Source organism: Ceratotherium simum, chromosome 1 (genome assembly GCF_057802395.1).
Source record: "Ceratotherium simum simum isolate JZ-2026a chromosome 1, ASM5780239v1, whole genome shotgun sequence".
In the NCBI taxonomy this organism is placed as follows: domain Eukaryota; kingdom Metazoa; phylum Chordata; class Mammalia; order Perissodactyla; family Rhinocerotidae; genus Ceratotherium; species Ceratotherium simum.
Window position 1 is genome coordinate 85,026,610 of NC_141900.1, and position 18,330 is coordinate 85,044,939.

Consider the following 18,330-nt stretch of genomic DNA (forward strand, 5'->3'; position numbering starts at 1 on the left):
ATGTGATTTGCTAGCAAACTATTCATTAAAACAATCACATTTCAATGGGATACCCTGAGGGCCTCAGCATTTCATATGAAGGGATTCTACCTGTAGTAATGCCTAGACAAGTGGTTCTCACAGAGACATTTGGCAATGTCTAGGGACATTTTTGATTGTCATGACTAAGGGAGGAGGGGGTGTATTACTGGTATCTAGTGGGTAGAGGCCAGCGATGCCACTAAACCTCCCTTAGTGCACAGGACAGCCCTTCACAACAAAGAATTATCCAGTCCCAATGCCAACAGTGCCAATATTGAGAAAGCTGGTCTAGAGGAACTATTTGAAGAAACTGACACTAAAGCAAAACTACTTAATCTTCCTAAAGCTGGCAGGACAATGGACTGTTTCAGTTTTTTGTACGTGAAAGAGCTTTGTAGCCTCACTGGGCCTATTTCCTCATCTGAGAAATGAAAGCATTGGATTAGATCTTGTAGAAAGTCCTTTCCAGCTTGAAACAAAGTGTATGAATCAAATACACTTATAGGAGTAGGATGCAATTAACGCGGGGCTATAAAATTGAGAGGTGGTGGTCCGTCCAGGTGCTAGTCTGTCTGCATTCCCCTGCCTTCCAGACTTCCTGAAGTCAGGTGCATAGTCCATTCATTAAAAATGTATCGAGTACCTACTATGGCCAAAGCTGTGCTTAGGTGTTAGAGGAGTGCAGAGGAATTAGATACAGTTCTTGTCCTCGAGTTACCCACAACGTAGGAGGGCGGAAAAAGCAAGGACACTATAATATGAGACCTAAAATAACGGTGGGGAGAAGGCCAACATCAATTGAGTATGTATGAGTCAGACACTAGGATAGGCACTTTGCATATTTTTCTCATTAATTCTGCTTCCCATTATTTGTGCCTATTTCTCAGGCAAGGAAACTAAGCCTCAGGAAGTTTAAGCAGCTTGTCCACAGACAGGGAGTGATGATTGGCGGAGCCCCAGTAAGACTCTGGGCCTGTTTATGCCAACACTCAAGCCTTCCTAGTAACTCATCTTCTCCTCCCTCGTACAGAACCTGACACCATCAGCAGAGAATCTAATACAAGTTATAGCCCATTGCAGTGGACTTGATGTTCCGATTATTTTGTGATTCAGATTTTGATCTGAGTAAGTATCACCTGAAATAAGTGGAGTTTAGCTTGGAAGTATTTTTGTTGTGGGTTACATTTATTGTAACAAAATTTCTGCAGTAGACATAGCAAAGTTCCTTGCTAACAATTGTTCCTCAAGATCTGATTGTAGGAAGAAAGAGGACTGACCTTTTAGGAACAAATTTGAATATCTCCACGGTGTAAAAGTGGATCCTAAAGGTAGCTGTAATAATAAGTTCTACTTGTACTTTTAATATTTGAAAAGCATGTAATGATTTGTTCAACAGATAATTATGGAGCACATGACATGTACAACAGTGTGCTAGGCACATTAGGGCACACAAAGGAATCTAGCCAGGAAAATGAAATATTAAAAGCTAAACGGGGGCCGGCCCCGTGGCTTAGTGGTTAAGTGCGCACGCTCTGCTACTGGCGGCCCGGGTTCGGATCCCGGGTGCGCACCGACCACCGCTTCTCCGGCCATGCTGTGGCCACGTCCCACATACAGCAACTAGAAGGATGTGCAGCTATGACATACAACTGTCTACTGGGGCTTTGGGGAGAAAAAAGGAGGAGGATTGGCAATAGATGTTAGCTCAGAGCCGGTCTTCCTCAGCAAAAAGAGGAGGATTAGCACGGATGTTAGCTCAGGGCTGATCTTCCTCGCAAAAAAAATAAATAAATAAATAAAAGCTAAATGGCATTATAAGGTAAGGTTCTTAACTGGGGGTGATTTTGCCTCCCAGGGTCCATTTGGCAATGTCTGGAGGCATTTTTATTGTCACAACTGGAAGGGTGCTGCTGCATCTAGTGGGTGGGGGCCAGGGATGCTGCTGAATATCCTAAAATGCACAGGACCACCCCTCATGACAAAGAATTATCCAGCTCAAAACGTCAATAGTGCTGAGGTTGAGAAACCCTAATAAAAAGCAATTACATGCTATTGGGTAAAGCCAACTCTGAGTGTTATAGAAAGAAGAGACCCAACACTATCAGCTGGAGAACCAGGGGAGGTTTCACAGAGGAAAAAGGACTAGCCGGGGTCTTTGAAGGAGTTAGGATTTAGGAAGGGAGGAGGCCTGGAGGTGACATTCCAAGGAGGGATTGTAGCACAGGCGAGAGTGCTGAGGTGGAGGGAGCTAGGAGGTTTCTGGGACAGTGAGCTGGCCACCCTGGAGGGAGCACTCTCACCTCTCCACAGTCTGAGTGTTGGGTCAGGCAGGTGGTGGTATCTCCATGTGATGGATGAGGAAAGCAAAGCACAGGGAGCCTGAGAGAGGGGCCTGTGATGGTCCCTGAGCTGGGGCTAGGAGCCAGTCCCCCTGTTGCCCGGGCCCCACCTTGTTCTGATATCTGCCCCCAAGAGCCAAATGGAACCTTCAGGAGCATCACCCAAACAAAAGCTTCCTTCTGCCCTGAACCCAGCTGACCTACTCTGGTACATCACCGTCTCTTGACTTGAAAGGATACCCTATAGAAACCCAAACACACACACACACACACACACACACACACACACTTCTCTAGCAAGAAATGGAGAGAGAGGCTGGTAGAAAATGGAATCATGTTCTAAACAGCACAAACACACAATTAATATGGAACATCAGTCAACAGACTAGCTGGGGGAAGAGAAGCTGGCTGGTCAAGAGAAACAGAACAGCTTCTGGCCGCTGTGGTGCAGTCACCGGAGTAAGGAAGCCAGTAAGAGTGGAGGGAGGAGGAGGCTGGGACAGATGGGTTTTCAGTGTTGCCAGAGCAGGTGGAACAGGGAGAAAAATCTCAACTGGCTGAGGGAAAGGGAGAACCGGGAGTTACCGTTCAGACACTCTGAGGAGACATAGGGCAAGGGTGCCATGAGGGCAAAGCTGATGGGAATCTGAAGAGGGAGGAGCCGATGACCCAGGAACAATCACACCCCCCACCCCACCCCCAGCTCCTGAGTCTATTCTGACTGGCTGATGTCTCTCCTCTCCGGTCTAAAATTAGAGAAGAAGGGATCCAGAGGCAAAGCATCCAGGAGCAGGGTCAGAAAAGGCTGGAAAGCAGAATGAAGGGCAGGAGAAAGAACGAGTGAGGAGGTGTTTTAGGCCAGAGGAGATGATGCGGGGCCTGGGATATGGGGAAAGCAACAAGTGGATTGCCAGGGGCTGCCCACGAGCTCCTCAGAGGCAAGGAGTCACCCTCCTGTGTCCCAGACATTGAAGAGGTGGGTGAGGTTGGGTGAGAAGGAGCAGCCCACAGAGATTAGAGATTGGAGGTCCTCCAGGAGACAGGTCTCACTCCCACCCCTGCCAGCCGCCCAGGTCCAAGCGATGGGGTCAATGGGAGGCAGCGGGACCCAGGTGCCAGCCCCATGACTCTTCTCCCTCACCTCTCCTCGTCCCAGCCCTGGCCTCCCAGGCTTAAATAGCCTGACAGCTTTGCCATGTGTCACCCAGCTATTGCATGCTTTTGCATCTCCAGTGAGGATGAGGCTGGGGTCACACAAGGTTGGTGCAGGGGAGAGGGTGGAATGGGGTGGTGGGTGGAGGTTGCTGGTCCAGGAAACATCTATGCCAAGACCACAGAAACCCCTTGTGCCCATGCTCTGCACTGGATCCCCACTGAGATGCCCTTCCCCTCACCCCCAGGGGCACAGGTAGCACCAAGAGCCTGTCTTCGAGAACAGTCTGCCTACCCTCCCTCGCTTTTATTTCCAACCATTTCCCAGCCTGGCCTCATAAGAAATATGTAAGCAATGTGCAAACTGCACTTTTCTCTTGCCTAGGAGGCCCTGACATTATCAGAGTCACAACAAACCCTGGCCTTCATCCCAACCCACTCCTGCCTCTTGCCCAGAGCCTGAAAGCAGAGGGACACAGGGTACCGGTGCTGCCAGTGTTGGCCTGGGCACCAGGGCAGGCCCCCGCCCTGGTCACTGCATTGCTCAGCCTGGGGAGTGGCTACTGTGGGTGCATTTCAGTTCCTAGAGTGCCATGAGGGCAGGAAAGGGAAGATGTTTCCATCCAGGTCGAGAGGGCACTTGGGCTCCATGTTTGGAAAGAGCCCCAGCCTCCCTCCATGCCTGCCTCAGCCCCTGCCTCCTCCTGCCTCCTGCCACAGCGGGCAAGCAGGACACAGGGCAGGGGGGAGAGAGGTGAACAGGGGCCTCCTCCTTGGGGTGAAGGCCTGGACGTTGGGGTGGCAGTCACAGGAGTGGTAGTCCCAGGCCCACGTCACTCCCCCAAGTCTCCCTCCCCCCTAGGCACTGCCTCCCACTTGCCTAATCAGTCTAAGGGCACATCTGGGAGTGTCCCCTCCCCACCATGCTCCCAGGTCTTGAGACCCTGTTGGTTCCCACATGCTGTTATCTCCCTCCTGCCCCACCCGCTCACTCCCCTGTGACATTCTGAGGGGATGCTTGGAGAGGAATTACCTGTTCTCCTGTTTCCACCCCCTTCCCCAAAGCACTCCAGCTCAGACCCCAGCTCAGTCCTCTGAGTGGATGTGAGGGCTGCCCAGGGCTTCCTGCTGGAGACTTGGGCCTCTTGGCAGATCCCCAGGGCCCCATGAAGGCCTCCAGCCCCCGCTAGTTACCTGCAGGCAGGAGCTGTATCCACAGCACTGCCTTCCTCTCCCTTAGGTGTGTCTGTAGCTCAGTCCGGAGCCACTGGGGAGGGCTAAGGCACCAAAGTATGAGAAAGGGCAGCCTTGGGGTAAGATGGGGGCAGGCAACACCTCTACCCCTTGAAGGTACAGAGATGGGCCTGATGACCCCAGGCCAGGGCGAGATCTCGTGGGGCTATAGTGCACCTTCATCCTCCCTTCTCTCTCCTTGTCACCCCACCATTATAGTTCCTATGCAGTCTTCACTCTGTCCCCCCTTTGAGCTGTGGAACCCTGACACAGTCCCACCCACCTTCCAGACAGCCCTACGAATGTGTGTGTGTGTGTGTGTGTGTGTGTGTGTGTGTGTGAGAGAGAGAGAGAGAGAGAGAGAGAGAGAGAGAGAAAGGATGCCTTAGGACTCTTTCTCCCTACATACTGTGAAGAAAGAAAAAATGTCCTCATATCTGCAGTCCTGAAATGCAGGGGATACTGCCCTGTTTAGTTTCCAGCCAACAAAACCTAGAACTCTCCCAAGACTGAGAGCAGACTTAGGAAGTGGTTTGGAAAGCTTATATCACCACTAACCTGCCACAGAGTGGGTTTCTGTGGCCCCTAGAAATCTGAGCCAGCTAGGGGAGGGGTTCTGGAGTGGGGCGCCGTGAGAAGCCCACTGAGTGCACTGGCTGCTCTGCCGTCGTCTCTCCAAGTGCTGGCTGGGGAGTGAGGCCCTGCCACCTGGTCCTGGCCTTGGGGCAGTGAGCTCACAACATCATAAGCAGGCAGGGGCTTCCTCAGCCACTCTGACCATGGCCCCTCTGCACAAGTGTGTGTCCCCTCCCCAGCCCCATCATATCTCGGCCTCGGCTTCCTGCTGGTTCATCATTTGTTTTTCTGAAGCTTGATGGTCATCATGATGGGATATATTAAACACTAGGTAAAGTGACAAATGAAGTAAGTGACTTGAAAATGCTTTGAAAAATGTCCACAACTGCACAAACACAAGTTATTGCTCTCAGTGTTTCATCAATCCAAGAGTGCCTCGCCAGACTGGGAAGCATCCGAGAGTTCATCTCATCCAGCTCTTTCATTCTGCAGGTGAGAAATGTGAGGCTCAGTGAAGTGAACTGGTTTTCGCAAGGCCACACAGAGTGGGTAAGGCAGAACTAGAGTCCTCAAAGGCAGCTAACCGTTCACTGAGCGTCCGATGTGTTACCTGTGCTACGCTCTTTACTTACATTAAATCCCTTCCACACCACCTATCAAGGAGGAATATTAATTTTATAGATGAGAAAACTGGCTGAGAAAGGTTTTTTTTAAACTTCATTTTTAAAAATTGAGATATAATTCACATATAAAGTTCACCATTTTAAAGTATATAATTCAGTATTTTTAGTATATTCACAAAGTTATACACCCATCACCGCTATCTAATTCCAGAACATTTTTATCAGCCCAAAAAGAAATCCTGCACCCATTAGCAGTCATTCCCCATTCTTCCCTCTCCCCAGTCCCTGGCAACCACTAATCTACTTTCTGTCTCTATAAATTTGCCTATTCTGGACTTTTCATATAAATGTAATCGAACAATATGTGGCCCTCTTATGTCTGGCTTTTAATTTACTTTAAAATTTTGGTTTACATACAGTAAAATTCACTCTTTTTGATATGCAGTTCTGAGTTTTGACAAGGTACAGAGTCATGTAACCACCAACACAATCAAGATATGGAACAGTCCCGGGCCGGCCCCGTGGCTTAGCAGTTGAGTACGTGCGCTCCGCTACTGGCGGCCCAGGTTCGGATCCTGGGCGAGCACCGACACACCGCTTCTCCGGCCATGCTGAGGCCGCGTCCCACATACAGCAACTAGAAGGATGTGCAGCTATGACATACAACTATCTACCGGGGCTTTGGGGGAATAAATAAATAAATAAAATTATAAAAAAAAAAAAAGATATGGAACAGTCCCCATTACCTCGTGCTGCCCCTTTGTAGCCAACTGTCCCCCTCACAGCCCCTAGTCCCTGGCAGCCCCTCATCTGTTTTCCGTTCCTATAATTTTGCCTTTTCCAGAGTCTCCCATAAGTGAAATCATACAGTATGCAGCCTTTCGAGTCTGACTTCTTTCACTTAGCATAATGCATATGAGATTCATCCACATTGGTGCCTGTATCAGTAGTTCCTTCTTTTTTATTGCTGAGTAGTGTTCCGTTGTAAGGCTGTACCACAGGTTGCTTACCCACTCACCAACTGAAGGACATTTGGGGTGTTTCCAGTTTGGGCAGTCATGAATAAAGTCTCTATAAACATTCACATACAGGCTTTTGTGTAAACATAAGGTTTCATTTCTCTTGGGTAAATAGGAGTGGAATTGATGGAATGTATGTTTAATTTTATAAGACACTGCTAAACTGTTTTCCAAAGTAGCTATACTATTTTGCATCCCCAGTTCTGGTTGCTGTGCATTTGGTATGATCAGGGGTTTTTGTTTGTTTGTCTTTTTGCAATTCTAATAAGTATGTATGAAAAAGGTTTTAAAATTTGCTTAAAATCACACAGATGGTGAGTGGCAGTACTGATATTTAATTGTAAGCTATCTGTCTCCAAAACCTATTCCCTTTCTTCTACACATGCTGCTCCTTAAACAATTTATTTATTCCACCTTCACTCAGAGCACAGCGATGGGTAGCTGGTAAATACACTCTACACATCAGAAGAGCCTAGGTTATGTTGCAGTAAGAACAACAACAAAACCCAGCTCCCAGTGACTTCAAATAACAAAGGCTTCTTTCTCATTTATCCTGCATATCCATTGTGGGTCAGACATGTGGGTCAGACAGGGCCTCTACTCCATATGCTTTCACTCCAGACTTGGGCTGAAGGAGCAGCCACTATCCGGAGTGTTACCACTTGCTGTGGCAGAGGGGAAGAGAGCTCTGAAGGGCTCCCAAAGGCAATTAAATGCTCCAGCCTGGAAGTGATGCCACCACTTCCACTTACATCTCATTGGCCATAACTAGTCTTATGGCCACACCCAAACACCAGGGACCAGGGACCAGGCAGTGCAATCCTACCACGGGCCAGAAGGCAGAGAGAAGGTAAATTTTGGTGAACAGCTTTAATATCTACTATATGTATTATAGAGAATTGTTGATTATTTAGAAGGTGCAGGGTAATACTAAGTGAAAAGGCGTTCATATAAAGCATTGCATTATTCTAAAGATTAGTCCCACCCCGGATTTCCAACACTCTCGTCCCGGTAGCCACAGAAAGCCTTGGCTGAGTGCAGAGGCCCTGAAATGACACAGACAGGCCCTCTAGCTGCCCTTTCTCCTGGATTCGGAAGAGCCCACATGGCTTATAAACACAGTTTCCATTAAGGTCCAGCAACGGACTGAAAATCCAACCCTTCTGCCCCCTTACTTCATTCCTCAGATTCATGTTGTTATTCCAGCCATGTGCTAACTCCCTTTGACTTGTGACTATGGGCAGGCCCTTCATTCTGGCAGTAGGTGCCAGGTTCCCTCTGAGCCTCAGGTCATAAAGCTATAGGGCAGCTCAGGCGGGATGGAGAAGGGAGCTGTGGGAAAAGGCACCTTCTCTACACAGTCCTGCCTGAGGCCTTGGACCAGACCTCAGAGAGTCTCCAAGCCAAAGCTGTCAGGACTAGAACTGCTGAGTAGTGCAGTGAATTACCAAGAGCCTGGCAGACAGAAGGGCTCCCCTCAGTTCCCCCCATATCAGCTGTGTGACCATGGGCAGAAATTCTCTGAGTTGTTTCTTCATTTGGAAAATGAGGATGATCATGGCCTCTGTTAAAACGCTATGAGCATGTAAATGAAGCATCTGGCACATAGCAGTTGCTTAATAAGTGATAGCTATTATTTTCATGATACTTGGAGCTAAACAGAAGCCCTGTGCATTTTCATACAGACTCTGCAGAAAGTGAGTTCTGGGGGCCTGGGACTTGATTTCCCTTGACCGTGGGCTATGTTCAGAGTGAAAGGATGAAGTGTTATTATTAATTGGCTAAAACTGGTGCTTTGTCTTCAAAGTATTGAAATAACTATTTCATTGTTATTATTTTCATTACATGTGCACACCTAATTTGCATGGCTGAAATATAAGCCCAGAATGAATATAGATGTAGTCATCAAAAGTCCAAATGGTGATTAAAAAGAAATCTAGAGAAACTTTTTGCTAAGATATTTTTGCCACTGCCAAAGAGCTTTAAGCAAGTAAAAATTAGTTTTCATTTCTCTTACATTGTTGTTCTGGTTTTAATTCTTGAGTTTGTAATTACCTTATGTATTATGGTACAGTGGCTAATAAAAAATAAAATCTATAAATATTCACTTAAACTTTTTCAAAACAAATTGGCTTGGATGGTTAGACTCAAACCCATGTCGCGGCTGAGACAAGGCTGCCCCCTTCTGGGATTTTCCAGTACTGCAGTGACTCCATAGATAGGCTGTTGGCCTTCCACTGGATGCATGGGAGCCATCTGTTTCCATCTTCTCAGTTGTGGGTCGGCCAGTCTCTCCATGGTGCACAGACCAGCAGAGGGCAGTGGCCCTCAGGTGTTCTGGGTTACTCTTTGAGGAAAGAGATCATATCTACTTCCCAACAATGCCTTACATGGGTATAGTGCTATATGATTTAAACAGCAGTTTCACGCATATTTTTTTTGCGAGGAAGATCAGCCCTGTGCTAACATTCATGCCAATCCTCCTCCTTTTGCTGAGGAAGACTGGCCCCGAGCTAACATCTGTGCCCATCTTCGTCCACTTTATATGGGACGCCGCCACAGCATGGCCTGACAAGCGGTGCAACGGTGCGCGCCCGGGATCCAAACCAGGGCTGCCAGCAGCGGAGCGCACACACTTAACTGCTACACCATGGGGCTGGCCCCAGTTGCACGCATATTATTTCACACATCATGATATCTCTGTGAATTAAGTCTGGACACAGTTGCTATCCTCATTTTACATGAAACAACACAGGTTAAGAAACATCAAGTGATTTGCCCAAGATAACACAGCCAGTAAATGGAAAAAAAATTCTGGAACCCAGGTTTTCGGATACCTAGGTTTGTGTTCTTTCTGCCTAAGCATAATAAAAATATTACTTTTATTTAAAAAATAGCATATTTACCATGTGCTAGGTCAGTGAATCTCAGCCCTGGCTGAACATTTAATTTTCCTGGGGCACTTAAAAAAGTAACACCCATGCCTGGGCCCCACTCCAACTAATTACATCAGAATCTGTGAGTAGGGTTCCAGGCATCCACAATGTTTATTAAGTCTCCCAGGTGATTCTTTTTTTTTTTTTTTTTAATTTATTTTTTCCCCTAAAGCCCCAGTAGATAGTTGTATGTCATAGCTGCACATCCTTCTAGTTGCTGTATGTGGACATGGCCTCAGCATGGCCAGAGAAGCGGGGTGTCGGTGTGTCCCGGGGATCCGAACCTGGGGCCACCAGCAGTGGAGCGCGCGCACTTAACCGCTAAGCCACGGAGCCGGCCCTATCTCAGATGATTCTAATGCAGAGCATCAGGCGCCATTGTTAGGTGCTTTAATAACGCCTCATTTTAACCTCATCACAATCCCATCAGGTAGGTATTACTATCCACATGTTACAGGCAGGTGAGGAAACCAAGGCACAGAAAGGATAAGTAAATTGCCCAACTCACCTTGGACACTCCCTAATACCACAATTCCCAAACTGTGCGCCAAGGTGCTCCAAGTCGCCACAGTGGGGTTCCGCAGGATGTTTGAAAAATTTCAGCAAAACGGCAATACAACATCTGTCGGCAGTTCACTGTTTCTACAGTAGATGGCACTACACTCCTTTTAATGACGTCATATTTTGCAAAACGGTTTTTCAACATGAAATCAGCGTGGAACAGGAAATGAGTATGATGGTGTTCAATTTGATTCTAGAGTTAATGTAAGGCAATGCCCCACAGTCACAGATATCTCATTAGTAACTGTGGTAATTTAAGAATGAATTAAAATATTTTTTTCTTCCAATTTATGTGTATCATTTTTTAAAACCACTATGATGTTAGGACATAAATATTTTTTAAGTTTGGACTTGAGTCCAAACCTGACTACTTAATAAAGAGAAATTTATGGCATTTTTGGGAAAAAGGCACTGCTGCACTAAGGGCACCACCCTAATGCCCAGGTCACACAGTAAAGGGGCAGAGGTAGGATTTGAATCTGGCCAGTCTGACTCCAGAGCCTGAACACTTAACCATTCCTTTTAACTGGGCTCTCAGTCAGTGCTTTTCTTCTGTGTTCTGATCTGGATGCCAAACCCTAAACATTGAGTTAGGAGTCAGCCTGGAAGTGATAGAGCAGACATAAAGTGAACACTACTATCACGACCACAAATTATTACGATGTCCTTTGGCAAATTACATAACGTCCCCGAGTCTCAGTTTCCACATCTGTAAAATGGAGATAGGAAATCTACACTACAGAGTTGTTGTGAGGATTAAACAAGATAAAAATCATAATATATCTGGCATAGAGCAGGTACTCAGTGGGTATTTGTTCTTTCCCTTTCTTCCCGTCTCACTTCCATGACAGACCTGAAGGCACAGGGACACACTGGTGTCCACAGAGGGGTGAAACACACACACACACACACACACACACACACACACAATTTAATCCTCTGTCTATGCACAATCCTCAACCTCGAGCATATTATTTACACATACATACATATGTACATACATATAATCACAGCGTCTTGGCTGATTAAATCAGCACAAAATAAACTGACAGAACAATGAAGCAAATAAGTTCTTGAACTTGCTCTACTTTCTCCACATATCCTTCATGGATAGCTACTGCTATTGAAAGAGACTCTGCCAGCCTACAGTATTGTGCAGCCTCGACAGACCCACACCCCTCTCCCTTTCCAGCTCCCCAAGACATCATTGTACATGTCACTGGACGAAAGCACTGCTCAGGACCTAAAAATGTCCTCCATTTCATCTCAACACAAGCACACACTTGACAAGAGATTCTCACTATTGAGGTATATGGGGTAACTATTTGGTTTCAAAACTGATTCGGCTTGAACTAAAAAGCCTGACTTATAGCCTACCAAACATACATTGTACATCTGCTTACCCATTAAACTAAAGAATACACTCTCTTAAGATAAAGAATGAAGGGGGCTGGCCTGGTGGCATAGTGGTTAAGTTCGCATGCTCTTCTTCAGCAGCCCGGGGTTCACAGGTTTGGATCCCAGGTGCAGGCCTATGCACCACTGATCAAGCCATGCTGTGGCAGGCGTCTCACATATAAAGTAGAGGAAGATGGGCACGGATGTTAGCCCAGGGCCAGTCTTCCTCAGCAAAATCACACTTCCCCTCCTACACCCTATCTGTAATGCTCTATTGCCCTATTGGTAACACCCCGTTGGTAACGCCCTCATTAGTCCCTTCCCTGACAACACGATCATGGTGACCTGCTAATTTGCAACTGAATACCTCTTTGAAATTTTGATGAAAATGTATCCTGGGTGTGTATAATATATGTTCTTTGTTCTTTTTTTTTTTTTTTTTGAGGAAGATTAGCCCTGAGGTAACATCCATTGCCATTCCTCCTCTTTTTGCTGAGGAAGATCAGCCCTGGGCTAACATCTGTGCCCATCTTCCTCTACTTTATATGGCACGCAGCCACAGTATGGCTTGACAAGCAGCACGTCAGTCCACACCTGGGATCCGAACCTGCAAACCCCAGGCCGCCGAAGCAGAGTCCGAGAACTTAACTGCTATGCCACCGGGACAGCCCATGTTCTTTGTTCTACAAAGATGTAAGACTGTACTGAAAACCATGCTTTTCCGGAACACTCTCTAAGGCCTTCTCGGGTTATAATCCTTATTTTGGCTCAAGTAAACTCACCTTATTTCTCTTATCTATAGAATGGTTATTGGTTACTTTGTGTTGACACACTCCTGCCATTGGTTCTGTCGATGCAAAATAATCAATAACCATTCTATACACACGAGAGATAGGTGAGTTTTACTTGAGCCAAACTGAGGATTACAACCCAGGAAGGCCTTTTCTAGAATGGAAGAAAGCATCCAGAGAAGCATGGCTTTCAGTATAGTCTTATACCTTTTTAGAACAAAGAACATACATTAAAATGCCCAGGATACATATTCATCAAAGTTTCAAAGAGGTATTCAGGTGCAAATTAGCAGGTCAACATGACCCTGATGTCGGGAAAGGGATTAATATGGGCGTTACCAATAGGGCGTAGGAGGGGACGTATGCATTCTTAAGAGAGTGCATTCTTTACCTGAATGGTTAAAGCAGATGTACAATGTATGTTTGACAGGCCAGAAGTCAGGCTTTTTAGTTCAAGCTGAATCAGTTTCGAACCTGAATAGTTACTCCATATACCCCAATATGTGAAAATTTCTTGTTAGTTCTTAGCAGCACCAGCCCCAGAACAGATGACTGCCTCCCCCAGGTGTTATTTGTAGGAAGAAACCCCTACATCAGCCAAGGTGCCTGAGCGTTCACCTTTAGATTTTATTTCTTTGGGTTTGAAGGCTATTATAAAATAGACCTCTCTCTGCAAATCTCAGGTAAATCTTATGTCTCATCTGGCAGGTGGTTGAACTCCAGGTCAGCTTCTGGGGAGGAAGTGGAAGAAGAAGCAGTGTCCCTAACACATTCATCTTATAAATATCTAGTGAGCATCTACTATGTGCTAGGCACAGGGGCATGGGCATGAACAAGATGCATCACTGCCCTCAAGGCTGATGTTCTAATGAAGGATACAGGCTGGGAAACAGGAAATTACAAATCCCATGTGATATATGCAAATGCAGGAAGGAAGTATAGGCATTATGGGAGCACAATATTGGGGTACAGAATCCAGACTCAGAAGGTCAGCAAAGACTTCCTGGAAGAAGTGACATCTAGACTGAAACTTAAAGGATGAGAAAGAGTCAGCCAAGTCAATAAGGTGGGAAGCATTCCAGGTGGAGAAAACAGGATAGCACAGGAAAAGTTCTAGGAATGGAAAAGCAGAATGTACGGGAATTGGGTGCACCTCACAATTGTGCAAAGGGTTGGGGCATGGTTATGACTGCTTTCAACTCTTTTCTAGTCCGAAACCTAGCCAAAATTTTTCATTTGGCAATGATTTATGGAGCTCCTACTGTTACTGAACCTCTTAATCTCAAGTTCGTGTGCCCAAAGTGCAGTAAGCCAAACATTGAGACATCATCAGTGCTTAGAGACAAAGAAAGGTTTATTCGAACTGGCCCAGATGAGAAGGTGGCAGCGTGGGTTCTCTCAAATCTGCCTTCACAAGAGAAGAGAGCAAGGGGTTTTGTAGAGCTAAGGGGCTTGGCAGGAGGAGCTTCCAAGAAACAAACCGGTAATGCGTATTTCTTTCACTCCCAATAAGCCCCTGGGCAATCTGACTTCTGGGCTTCAAGGGCAGTGGGAGGGGCGGAGGGGGGACTGGTTATCTGGTGATCCTTGAAGGCATTCTCTTTATTCTGTAAAACAAGCTCATAAATCCTTGTGACCCTTGAGTTACCCCCCAGGTTAAAGAGGAAAACGGCAAATTGACAAGATTAACTTCTTTTCATAACAAGGTCTAAAGGTAATCTTATTGAATATTTACAGTAACCCTTAGGTACTCGCTTCACTACCACATGTAAAGACTGCTGGTGAGGTGTGTGTACCTGTGAGGAAACCTGCACACCACAACAGTATGAGCCCCAAATTAATCTTCCCTATCTTGCTACATCTGGGCACTACCTTCTTAAGACTGTAGTGATCCCAGGCCAGCGTCCTACCTAGATGGCTGGCCTGGTTTGTCTTGGTTGTCATGTGTCCTAGTTATGGACATGCTTTGGATTCTCACAGCCCTGATGAGAAAGTTCCAGACTTAGGAGGGGCTTGTATTTTTTTTTTTTCGGTGAGGAAGATTGGCCCTGAGCTAACATCTGTTGTCAATCTTCCTCAACTTTTTTGTACATGGGACACCACCACAGCATGGCTTGATGAGTGGTGTGTAGGTTCGCACCCGGGATCCGAACCCGTGAACCCCAGACCGCTGAAGCAGAGCATGCAAACTTAACCACTATGCCACTAGGCCAGCCCCAGGAGGGGCTTGTATTAACCCCTCAGCCACCAGGGGCAGTGGGTCAGAAGTGAGGCGACATAGCAAGGCGGCACTGCACCCATTCTGAGTTTGAGAGGCTGGAGACATCTCATTGCTCCCATCAGAAACTTAAGCATAGAGAAAGGTGGCAAAGATGATATTTACTTTTTAGGTGAGGGTTGGACACCAGAATTCTGACCACGGCTGCGGAGATGATTTGGCTTATACTATTTAAAACTTTGGAACTCCCAAGTTGTGTAAGACAGGAAGCTGGGGTGGGTAGTGTTAGAACAGCCAATCTCAAAGTGCTTGCTATTGGATTTCCACATGGCTTCTGGGCATGATGTCCCAGGCCAGTCCTGATGCCCACACCCATCCCCATCTGGGGACTTCGAGTTACCTAAAACACAGTGTTGACACAAAATAACCATTCTACAGATAAGAGAGCTAGGAGGGTTTTACTTGAGCCAGGGTGAGGATTATAACCCAGGAAAGCCTTTTCCAGAAAGGAAGAAAGCGTTCCGGAGAAGCATGGTTTCCAGTACAGTCTTATACATTTTTAGAACACAGAACATACATTAAACATGCCCATGATACATATTCATCAAAGTTTCAAAGAGGTATTCAGTTGCAAATTAGCAGGTCAACATGACCCTGATGTTGGGAAAGGGACTAATACAGGGCTCACCAATAGGGCATTACCAATAGGGTGTTATCAATATGGCATAGGAGGGGAAGTATGCATTCGTATCTTAAGAGAGTGCATTCTTTAATGGTTAAAGAAGATGTATGATGTATGTTTGATTGACCATAAATCAGGCTTCTTTAGTTAAAGCTGAGCCAGTTTTGAAGCAAAGTTACCCCATATACCTCAATATGTGAAAATCTCTTGTCACCAACCTCACCACTTTTGTAAAACACCAAATTAATCATCTTAAAAACAAAAAAAAATTATAAGCAAAATCAGTCAGGATAGAAATTGCCCCCAAGGAGACACTGCTTCCGAGAAGCCACTGAAGGCTTCAAGCTGGCTGCTCAGCCCTTGACCTGCTGGTGACTTGGGCAAGACCTACGCCCTTCCCAGCTTTTGGGAAAGACTCATCACTCTGGACTCCCTACCTAGCCCAGGTTTGCTGACCTCATGGGTGGAGGTGGAGGCTTAGCTGGACATGGACCTTTCACCTCCATCCTGCCCAATCATTTCCCTGCTGCCAGCTCATGTCCCTACAGAGCTCAGGCAGACACCTGTCACACAAAGACTTGGGGTGGGGGGGGAAGGAGTTAGACGGGACTCTGCCACTAAGGGGGTTTACGGTTCTGCCCCAGGCTTTGGGGGCTCCCTAGGGCTCCTCCTCATGTTGCTGTGTGGCCATCCTCAGGAAAGTGGAGCAGCTGTCTCACCTAGTTCTGGGACCACGGTCTTCTGGAGGCCCCTCCACACGGAGGACAATCTATTACAGGATCCCAAGGCACTGGCAGACCCCCCTGCTAAGACCTGAGAAGGGGGTGGCTTTCGAGGTGACTGGGAGTCCATGGTACACCAAATCACCTCCAAACCTGCCCGCCCTGCCTCCGGCGAGCAGGGATCCTGGTTTCTGCGGTCGGTTGGCCAGGCCTCTCCCTGCCTCGAAGTCCCGGGTCCAGGGTGAAGGTGAGGACAGGCTTCCTCTTACGGGCGGCCCCGGGCAGTTTCCGGCTGACTCAGCCTCTCAGCCTCGCCAGGAGAGCGCTGCTCCTGTCAGCTCAGGGCTCGGCTCTCCACCACGGAGTTGCCCGCTCGCTTCCTCCCGCGCGCTGGGCAGCCGCGGCTGCAGTGCGCGTCCCGACCAAGGATGGATGGACCCACGGACCGCCGCGGGGAGCAGCGACCACCCGGAGGGGAGCGAGGAGCAGGCGGGCGAGCAGAGGGCTGTGAGAACGCGTGGGGTCTTCTTGACCCCAGCAAGCCGGGGTGGGGGAAGGCAAGCGCGGGGGGTGGGGTGCTAGCTTCGATTTCCCTTCCTCCCTGGGACATATTTGGTATCATCCAGGCACTTGCATTAAATAGTGATACTTCCCCCGCTCAGGACATCCCTAGTAGAGTAATTCCTGCTGCTAAGAGGAAGGAATGGTCTCCCCTCATGGCCCCATGCACTCACAAGAAGCACGGGGAAAGGATACACAAACATGAGGCTTAAGTATGAGAGGGAGTGTGAGGAATGGTGGAGCCTGGATTCCTAACTTGGGTGTCAGCCCCGATTTTGCCATTTTTTGAACTGTTACCCTAGGTGAGTTCCCGTTGTTTCTCAGAGGCTGGTTTCTTCATCTGTAAAATGTATAATAATTATTATTGCACCTGCTTCTTAGAATTAAAGTGAAGATTAAATGAGACAAAACGTGGTACGCACTTAGCACCATACCTGGCACATAGCTCCAACTCGGTATATGGTTGTAAAATGGGCCTTCCGCGGGACGACACTTCATCCCAAAAGGCGGGGATTTCACACAAAAAGGAAAATACATTTGGGTAGGCGGGTTGTGTCTTGCCACCCAAATCATTTTGAATAGACTACAGCATGCTTCCCACCAACCACTTCTGTTTACCTTCTGGATAAAACCTAATTAAAGGCGAGCTAGGAACTAGGATGCAAAGAGTCCTTCCTAAAACTCCTAAAACGTGACTTAATCTTCCCATCTGTACACACACAAGGTGTTTTTTTTTTGTTTTTTTTTTTTCTTGTGAGGAAAATCAGCCCAGTCGTGTCGTGGTCCCCCCGCCCCCGGCCCCGCCCGGAGCCACAGGCCAGGAGGCAACATGATTGTCTCCTTGTTGGCTTCATATAATCAAAGTCTATTGATTTTTTTTTTTTTGGTGAGGAAGATCAGGCCTGTGCTAATATCTGCCAATCCTCCTCTTTTTGCTGAGAAAGACTGGCCCTGGGCCAACATCTGTGCCCATCTTCCTGCACTTTATATGGTACGCCGCCACAGTACGGCTTGCCGAGCGGTGCGTTGGTGCGTCCCCGGGATCCGAACCTGCGAACCCCGGGCCGCCGCAGCGGAGTGTGCGCACTGAACCACTTGTGCCACCGGGCCGGCCCCTGATTTTTGTTTTTTTAATCATAGAGTATAGATTCCTCCCCTCCCGTTTGTCCTCGTTGCCCTCATCCAAACTAGAGTCAGTTTGGACTGACTAGAAGCACCAGAAATCTCAGTTGAGTCTGAAAAGATGACTAAGAGTTCACCAGATGAAGAAAGGACAGGTCGGGGCCTGCCTGGTGGCGCAAGCGGTTAAGTGCGGGCGCTCCGCTGTGGCGGCCCGGGGTTCGCCGGTTCAGATCCCGGGCGCACACCGATGCACGGCTTGGCAAGCCATGCTGTGGCGGCGTCCCATATAAAGTGGAGGAAGATGGGCACAGATGTTAGCCCAGGGCCAGTCTTCCTCAGCAAAAAAATAGGAGCATTGGCAGATGTTAGCACAGGG